The sequence below is a fragment of the Chrysochloris asiatica genome, unplaced genomic scaffold (genome assembly GCF_000296735.1).
Source record: "Chrysochloris asiatica unplaced genomic scaffold, ChrAsi1.0 scaffold00010, whole genome shotgun sequence".
Classification (NCBI taxonomy): Eukaryota; Metazoa; Chordata; class Mammalia; order Afrosoricida; family Chrysochloridae; genus Chrysochloris; species Chrysochloris asiatica.
In genome coordinates, this window is record NW_006408528.1 from 19,479,755 (window position 1) to 19,489,076 (window position 9,322).

General features: G+C 38.4%; 1 pseudogene; it reads left to right on the forward strand.

Moving 5' to 3' along the window:
• The first annotated feature begins 8,793 nt into the window (after window positions 1–8,793).
• On the forward strand, window positions 8,794–9,240 carry LOC102816934 (annotated as a pseudogene).
• The last annotated feature ends 82 nt before the right edge of the window (window positions 9,241–9,322 follow it).

Genomic DNA, 9,322 nt, shown 5'->3' on the forward strand with positions numbered 1-9,322 from the left:
GGAAGGAATATACAAAATCACTGTACCAAAAAGATATGGACAATGTTCAAACATTTCAAGAGATAACATATGATCAAGAGCCAATGATACTGAAGGAAGAAGTCCAAGGTGCACTGAAGGCATTGGCATAGAACAAGGGCCCGGGAATTGATGGAATACAAATTGAAATCTTTCAACACATTGGTGCTGTACTGGAGGCACTCAATCATCTATACCAATAAATTTGGAAGATAGCTACTTGGACAACTGATTGGAAGAGACATATTTGTGCCTATTCCAAAGAGAGGTGACTCAACAGAATGCAGAAATTATCGGACAATATCACTGGTATCCCACACAAGTAAAGTTTTACTAAAGGTACTACAAAAACAGCTGAAACCATACATTGACAGAGAACTTCCAGAGGTTCAAACCAGATTTAGAAGAGGACACTGAATGAGGAATATCATTGCTGATGTCAGATGAATCTTACTTGAAAGCAGAGACTACCAGAAAGATGTTTACCTGTGCTTTATTGACTATGCAAAGGCTTTTGATTGAGTGGATCATGACAAGCTATAGACAACTTTGTAAAGTATGAATATTCCAGAATACTTAATTGTGCTCATGAGGAACATGTACATAGAACAAGAGGCAGTTGTTCAAGCAGAACAAGGAAACACTGAATGGTTTAAAATTAGGAAAGATATACTTATCCAATCTGTATGCTGAGTATACAGTCCGAAAGGCTGTATTATATGAAAAAGAGCATGGCATCAGGATTGGAGGAAGACTCGTTAATGATGTGGGAAATGCAGGTGATGCAACCTTGCTTTGAAAGTGAAGAGGACTTAAAAGACTTATTGATGAAGATCAAAGACCACAGCCTTTAGTATGAGTTGCACCTCAATGTAATTAAACAAAAATCCTCACTACTGGATCAATAAATATCTTCAAAATACATGGAGAAAAGATTAAGTTGTCAAAGACTTCATTTTGCTTGGATCAATCATCAACACTCAGAGCAGCAGCAGCAGTCAAGAAATCAAATGACATATTGCATTAGGCAAATCTGCTGCAGAAAACCTCTTTAAAGTGTTCAAGAGGAAAGATATCAGTTTGAGGACTAAGGAGCGCCTGGCCCAAGCCATGGTATTTTCAATAGCTTTATATGCATGCAAAAGTTGGACAATGAATAAGGAAGACCAGAGTAGAATTGATGCATTTGAGTTATGGCATTGGAGGGGAATATTAAAAGTATCATTGACTTCCAACAGAACAAACAAATCTGTGTTGGAAGAAGTACAGCCATATGCTCCTTAGAAGCTAGGATGAGGATGACCAGACTCCTCTCATACTTTGCACATATTATCAAGAGGGACCTGTCCCTGTAGAAGGACATAATGCTTTGTAAAGTCGAGGGTCAGCGTAAAAACAGGAAGTTGGCCAACGAGATGGACTGGCCCAGTGACAACAGAAATGGGATCAAGCGAAGCAATGATTGAGGCTGGCACAGGACCAGGCAGTGTTTCATTGTGTTCTGCTTAAGGTCGGTATGAGTCTGTACTGACTTGACGGCATGTAACAATGATAACAACATGTATCAGAGATAAAATAATTTCCCAATATGATCACATATTAACCAAAACCATTCTCACTATCTGACCTAAAACCAACTAGACATGTCCTCCATCTAATCAAAATGAAAAAATGTTAATAATATTTCCAATAAAAATCATCACAAAATTCCCCAAGTGCCTGTCTTTCATCTTCCAAGGTTTGAGGACTTCAAATAGAACTTTCATAAATGTTCTTAACATTGTAAAATGAATATCCTTTGCATTATTATCATATGAAAATAAGGTTAAAGATATTGAATAGCTTGTCCAAAGTACAAAAGTAAGTATCAAAACTGAGATTAAAGTCCAGCTTCTTATCTATTCAATTTGTTTATAGGCTTCATTGAGGTTTATTGCTTTGTTTTGACTTGGTTTGGTTTGGGATTAGGATGATATATTGATAATATCTGTTTTTGTTTGTTTTTTTTTTTTAGGTTAAAATCACTATACTCATACAATGTAGGAAGTAAATTATAAAGTTTTCAAGCTGGTTTAGCAGGGAAATATTGGCTATATCCACACATGTTCCAGAGACTTAATGATGTGAGAAAATTGATGAAATCTCACTATAAGAAAATCATTTTGGTTTCCACATCTGAACAACAGACCATCAACTCTAACACTCTCCTGTCTCATACCTTAAGTATATTATCATTGCTGTTAAATGCCATTGAGTTGGTCTGACTCACAGTGACCCTGTGTTGGGTTTCTGAGGCTTTAAATCTTCACAGGAGCAGAAAGCATCATCTTTCTCCCTCAGAGTGACTGGCAAGTTCAAACCACAGACTTTCTGGTTTGCAGTCCAGTGCTTATCCGATGTAGCCGTTATCTCCCTCTTTAAGTATATTGTTCTCTCATTAGTCAATAAGTATTGAATCTCACTTAACCAAATCTCAACTTCAAAATGATGTCACCAAAATAGTAAGCTCCTTCAGACTTTTGGTGCTTATATGTCCAGTGCTCTATATTCTAAGAGCTTTACTGCTTTAGATTAGATTACTAGGATATCAGGGGTCCACAACATAGTATTTCAGACTTTGACACAGAAAGTATTTTTCTGAGTTATGATTAATTCTAAGATCTCTGCTTCTGTAGAGAGTTGATAAATATACCTCTGTAGAATATATTCTAGTGTCTTTATTAACAATCCTTAAGAAGTATATTATGTTATCCAATTTCCTCTCAGTTTTATACTTTCATAAATGATTTTTAAATTTACTTGCTGGAGGGGCAGGGAGAAGCAGAATGACTCTTCCCATATAAACTATTATACAAGGGTAAATTAAAAAGCATTTCTACAAAATCATATAAATCTTTATAAAGTAAACATATCAAGATGTGAAGCTGCCGTGCAGAAAATATTATATGCCTTTTCTAGCCATAGTCTACAAACTCGACCAAATGACTTTTTCCATGAAGATGCTGATGGATTTGGTTGTGAGAGACTGTTAATAGGGCTAATTGTGATTGGTCAGTTTTGCCATCCTGCTGGGTATAAAATAAACCATCTCAGAAGCAGAGGAGAAATTTCACTACCATAAAAGAAGAGCTGGGAGTACAGTGTATCCTTTGGACCCTGAGATCCTTGTGCATTGAGCCATCTTGACCCAGAAACAGAACGTTGTGACACCAGAAAATGTTAGAGGAGAGTAGAAGCAGCAGAACCAATGTCAGAGCACCAGAGTGGTGGACTTTCTAGCCCATGAGGTAACTAATGCTGAGTGACTTTAGTCAGGAAGCTTACTTGCAGAGTAGCGTGTTTCCAGGCACTTAATTGGAAGTGCTAAGTTTGCAAACCCATGGAGGAGCTAAAGCTGAGCACCTTCACACTGAGGCTTATGTGTGAGTGGTGTGCCTATGGCATTTGTCAGCATCCCTAAAAGAACTCTGTAGCATTGCCCAGACAGAGACACCTGCCTATGAGCACGGCTGAGGAAAGTCTGCCCTAACTGGAAGAAATGTACCCTGAACATTTCTGATATTGAATTGGCCCCTGTTATTTACCCTAATGGAGTCCTGGCATGGCACTGTAGGATAAGTACTGGGCTGCTAACCACAAGCTCCTCAAAAACACTATATTTTTGTTAAGTGCCATCAAGTCAGTCCTGACTCATAGAGACCCTGTATAGGATTTCTGAGGAGTGGCTCGTGACCTTGAACTGCTGACCTTGCTGTTCAAACTGATTTTGTAGTCTGGTGCATTATCCCTCAGTGCCACACCAGGGCTCCATAAAATCATTATACAAGGCAGTGCTTCCATTTCTCTAACCTATTCCAGAAGAAGTCTGTACTATATAGTGAACAACACATCAAAAGAGCTGTTTTGGCATCCTCAGGGAACTCAAATTATGTTACCTTTATGAGAGAATGTCAAAAAGTATTGTTACTGGAGTTCCAGTTCAAACATGCACAGGTCTATTTCAAACAAAATGCTTAAACATATTCCTGCCTTCAAAGGATGAGTGCAGGAAGGTTTTCTCAGTGATACATTTGTTTTAGTATTACTAGGGTGCCTTCAGATTCCTGGGGTGGCACTGTAGGATAAGCACTGGACTGTGAACCACAAGGTTGGTGGTTCTAACCCACCAGCTGCTCCTCAGAAATCCTATAGAAGGTCACTGTAAGTTAGAAATTACTCGATGGCACTTAACAACAACAGGGTGCCTCCAAATAAAATGATACTTTTTGTGCCATGGGAAAAACAATTTTGAGGTCAGGAATAACTTAATTTACAAAAAAAAAACAAAAAACAAAAAAATACATTTGGACATCTTCTCAAATCATTGAAGCTTTGCAACAAATTTTGAGCCACATAAATCAGCTGTTTTTAGATGGATCAAGCATTTGAAAGAAAATTGAGAAGGGCCTCACAGATGAGCCAATACAAAAACAAAAACCTCAATGAATAAATAAATTGTTGCTGAAGCCAAGAAACTGGTAGAAGAATGCCAAAGAATATCACAGGTGCAATAACTAGTAAAGGTGTGGTCTCATAGCTTGGCATTTTCAGTTTTAAGCAAATGTCTTGACCTCAACAAGCTATCAGCTAGACAAGTGCCAAAAGTGTTGCATGGACAGCTAGCTCAAATAGTTGATCTTTCCATCAGTATTTTAAGCAAGAATGAAACTAGCAATGATTCAAAGGAACAAATCATAATTGGGGCCAAGTCTCGGATTTACCAATATAAGCCAGAGAGCAAGGTCCAATCAAAACAGTGGCTTTTGAGGGAATCTGCTGGGCTAAATTCAAGATAAAGAGGCCAGCTCTGAAGGTGATGGTGACTGTTTTCTTAAAGTTCCAAAGGCATAATATGGATAGATTTTCTTGAAGGACACAGAATGATCATGAGATCATATTATAAAGAAGTTTCAAGAAAATTTAAAATTGCATTGTTGAGGAAAAGGTTAAAAAAAAATTGTACTGAGGATTTCACACACACACACACATCCTGCCCCCATTACAACAATGTACTTGCTTATTCTCTATGGGTACTAAGGGCTGTCCTACATGAATTTCCTTGGGGCACCTTAATCCAGCCATCCTGAATCCCTGATCTTGTCTCTTCAGACTTTTGGTTTCCCAAACTCAAAAACCTTTGTAAAGCAGGATGATCTGAGTCCTTTGTTGTGTCAAAACTGCTGTTTTTTGTTTTGTTTTGTGTTGTTGTTGTTTGTTTGTTTTTAAAGTTTTCATAGTGAATTGAGTGATAGTCTACATGGCAGAACATCAGTGTTTCATTCCACCAATCACATCTTGTTTCACTATAATGATTACACTCCCCCTTTTTGATGTACACAAAAACACACAGGAACATAAAATTGTTTAAACAACCAAAGAACATAAAATTGTTTAAACAACCAAAGGGCACATTTTGCAAACTAGCATCCTGTCCATCAGCACCACAGCCTTTCCTCTTCCATGAGTCTAGAATCCTCAGTTGCTCTATCTCTCCATGTCATTGTCTCTGCCTCAGACTGGTGTTGCTGCCTCTCTAGTTAAGATCTTACCCTCTGCCCATGCTCTTCCCTCTTGCTGGTCCCAGGATCCTCTGTTTCTGGAATGCAAAATCAACCACTCCCTGATCCCCCCCTTTTTATTACACATCTTCTACCTTTGCAATTGTGGCAATTGCAATTAGTCATGATAACAATGACTCACTATTAAATCAACAGAATCCTATCCCCATCTCCTTTCACCTGACCCATATAGACAAGATGGAAACTGTTCAGTGGGGATTCTGCCTTCCCCCATTCACTCTGAAACTAAACTCCCTCCTGAAAACATGTAAGCCAGTCACTTCATGCCCTTATAATCCCCCTATTTTAGGTAGCCAATGTCTGAGTTGCCCTTCCCTATAATCCCTGTGTACTGAGGGTATATGCTTGATCCCTGATTTGAAGCAAAATGGCTGTTTTGATGTGGTTAAAAAGAATAGAGAATTCTTCAGGGAAGGGTTAGAATTATATAGATCTAGATGGAGGATGTGTCGAGAAACAATACCTTTACATTTGATGGTTTTATTGAATGAAAGTTTCTATGATTTTGTAGCAATATTTTTTTACTTACTCCAGCAGGTGCTTCATACCATATTTGGTTGTGCTCCTTTCAACTGGCATCTTGTGTTTCCTTTTAAAATCCAAATCAAACAAATGCAGAGAGTAGAGGAGTTTCAGATCATAAATAACAAAGGAGACATATATTTGAAATGACTGTAAAGTTCTCTGTGTGTTGTTTATCCCATAAGCTGTGGGACAGTTTACTGAGAAAAAAAATACAGTGCCTGAGTGTGAAATATGCTTGAGTCAGTGTATCCATAGATTTTGGAATCTGCCAGAACCTTCTTCTGAAATAGAAACATTACAACTAAGAAATGTCTGAAAGCCTAATTGATTGTTAATTGATCAAAATGTGCCTCAGAATAAGAAACACTAAACAAAAGCTTGTAATTTAGAACCTTTCAAAGAACATATACTCTGTTCCCAGGCTTTAATTCTGAAGATGTATGTCTCATTTAACTCATTTCTTCCATCATGTGTGCAACATATAATACTTCTTCACTATAAGGAGGATACAAAGCCAATGTAGGTGATTAAAAGAAAAAAAATACAGAGCTTTGTTATTCTAATAGCACAATTGGCTCCCATGGCAAGAAATCAGAATTTTTACCCTGGGGAGAGTTTTGAGCTATAATGAAATGAAACTAAACTCTTTTAATTGCTGGTAATAGAATCTACCAAAAGGGCTGTTTATTGGATGGTCTGAGACAGTCACCCACATCTAGCATCTAATCTGAATGCATGATTGGAAAGCAATCATGTTTGTTCTTTGTTTTTGAAGAAGAGGGCATTCTCCAAATATATTCAATTAAAAAAAAAAAAAGTGATGTCTGATTTAGAACACTTACTGAAATTTTGGTTGAAATTCTAGCTTCTAAAACATTACTTTCACTATCAAATTTCTCTAAAATGCTCATGCACATATCCAGATCTAATCCAGACAATGTTTTCCTTTATGGTGATATGTGAAAGTGCAATGTGCTGTTTCAGAGATAGAACAGTCTATGCTGCTCCCTCAACAGAAACTTTTGAGTGATAAACTTTCAGTTCAGGGTTTTGCATATAATGGAAGCAGTTAAATGATTGAGTTATCAGGATATTATGCATGGGCTTATTTATTATTCAAATATTTTATATAGACCAAAATAGCAAATTATATACTCAAACATGCTACATCAGGGTCAGTTGATATGGTTTGGTATAGTTAGCATTTTTCTAAAAAGCTCTGGCGATGCAATGTTTAAGTATTAGACTTAAAACGAAAACTTCAGACTGAATGGATGATACTTTGAGCTCACCTGCTGCTCTGAGGGAGAAAGGCCTGACAATGTGCCCCAGTAAGGTTTATAACCTGTCCTGTATGGTCACTATGAGTTGGAACTGGTTCAATGGCACACAATAACATTTTGTGTCATATTAAAGGGCTGGACATGAATTGGATCAGTCTACAGTCTACAGCCTTTAACCTAAGACTAAACACATGTTGACTGTATAGATAGAATATAAAACAACTTTGAAATCCTTTGGCTGGGATGTAGTGCCAAACAAATACTATAGAAACCAGTGGAACAAATATAGATATTGGAAACATTCAATTATAACTCAAAAAATTATATATTTTAACTTCTTTTATGTGTGATAACAGAGCAATGAAAGATGTTATTGTAACCCATTTGGCCTAGCTTCAATGGCTAGATGATCAGAACTTGACTAGAGGGAGAGAAAAAAAAAGATAAAGGAAACAAGCGTAAATTGCTACAATTTGATGAACTTCACCTATACTTATGGATGTAGTAACTCAAAATACTGAATGAGAGGGAAGGGATCTTCCCATCAAGGATCATTACCATCCCTTCTGTACAAGGGTTGATAGGGATGAGCAACCTAGACACTGGCTATCTAAAATGGGTGGGCTATCAAGTGACTGGCTTACGAGTCTCTAAGAGGGAGTTGAGTTTCTGAGTGAGCAAGGAAAGGTAAAATCCCCACTGAATAGTTTTCTTCTTGTTGAGACAGGTCTGGTGAAAGAAGATGGGGATAAGAATCTTATGACTCAATAGTGAATAATTGTTATTATGACTAATTGTGATTGTCAAAACTGTAAAGGTTGAAGTTTTGCAACAAAAAGGGAGGAGTAGTTAATCTATCAGTCCAGGAACAGAGGACCCTAGGACCATCCAGGGAGAAGAACATGAGCAGAATGTAGGGCCCTATCCAGAGAAGCAGTGACACCAGAGATGGAGGCAGAGATGATGATAGGGAACAATAAAGCAGCTGAGGACTCTAGACTCATGGGAAGAGAAGGCTCTGTGCTGGCAGCCAGGAGGTGGGCTTGCAGAATGTGCCCTTTAGTTGCTTAAGTGATTATGTATTCCTGAGTGTTTTTGTTTATTAAAAAACAAACAAGAGAACGAGTTAAGACCCACCGGTGGTATAAAGGTGACGGGGTATTTGGACTCCCCCTGCTAGCCCCTTTCTTTATTTCTGAGTAGAGGGTCCCTTCACCTTTTGGAGACAGAATTGCCTTTTTTTTTTTTTTTTAATGAGGAAGCGGGTGTATCCACATATTTAAATGTTTAAGGATCTTTTTTGAACTCCCATTGTCACTTCTCCTTCAGGCTTGGAGAAACACCAGAACATGTGGAATGCCAGTGCCGAGCAGCCGGGGTCAAATCCATATCCCCCCAACATTTGGTACCCTGGAGGTCCCAACGCTGTCCATCCACCACCTGCAAATCCTGCCTATCCTCCAGGCCCCTTTCCCATTCCCCCAGGAGTACCCCAGGGGAATCCAGCTTTCCCCCCATGTGGACCCCCTCAGCCTGTGCCACAGCCAGGGTATCCAGGATGTCAACCCCTAGGACCCTACCCACCTCCTGGCTGCTACCCTCCTCCATACCCACCACCTGCTCCTGGCATGCCTTCTGTGAATCCTTTGGCTCCTGGCATGGTAGGACCAGGAATGGTGATGGACAAGAAGATGCGGAAGAAAATGAAGAAAGCTCATAAAAGGATGCATAAACACCATAAACATGGCAAGCATTCTATATACAGTTATTTTTTTCTGACTCTGACAAACTTTTAAATGTGAAAAACCTTATTTAAGTAAGGGTGGTTTTGTTATTTTGAGTTATTCTGAAGCTGAGATAAAGATAAGGATAATAGAT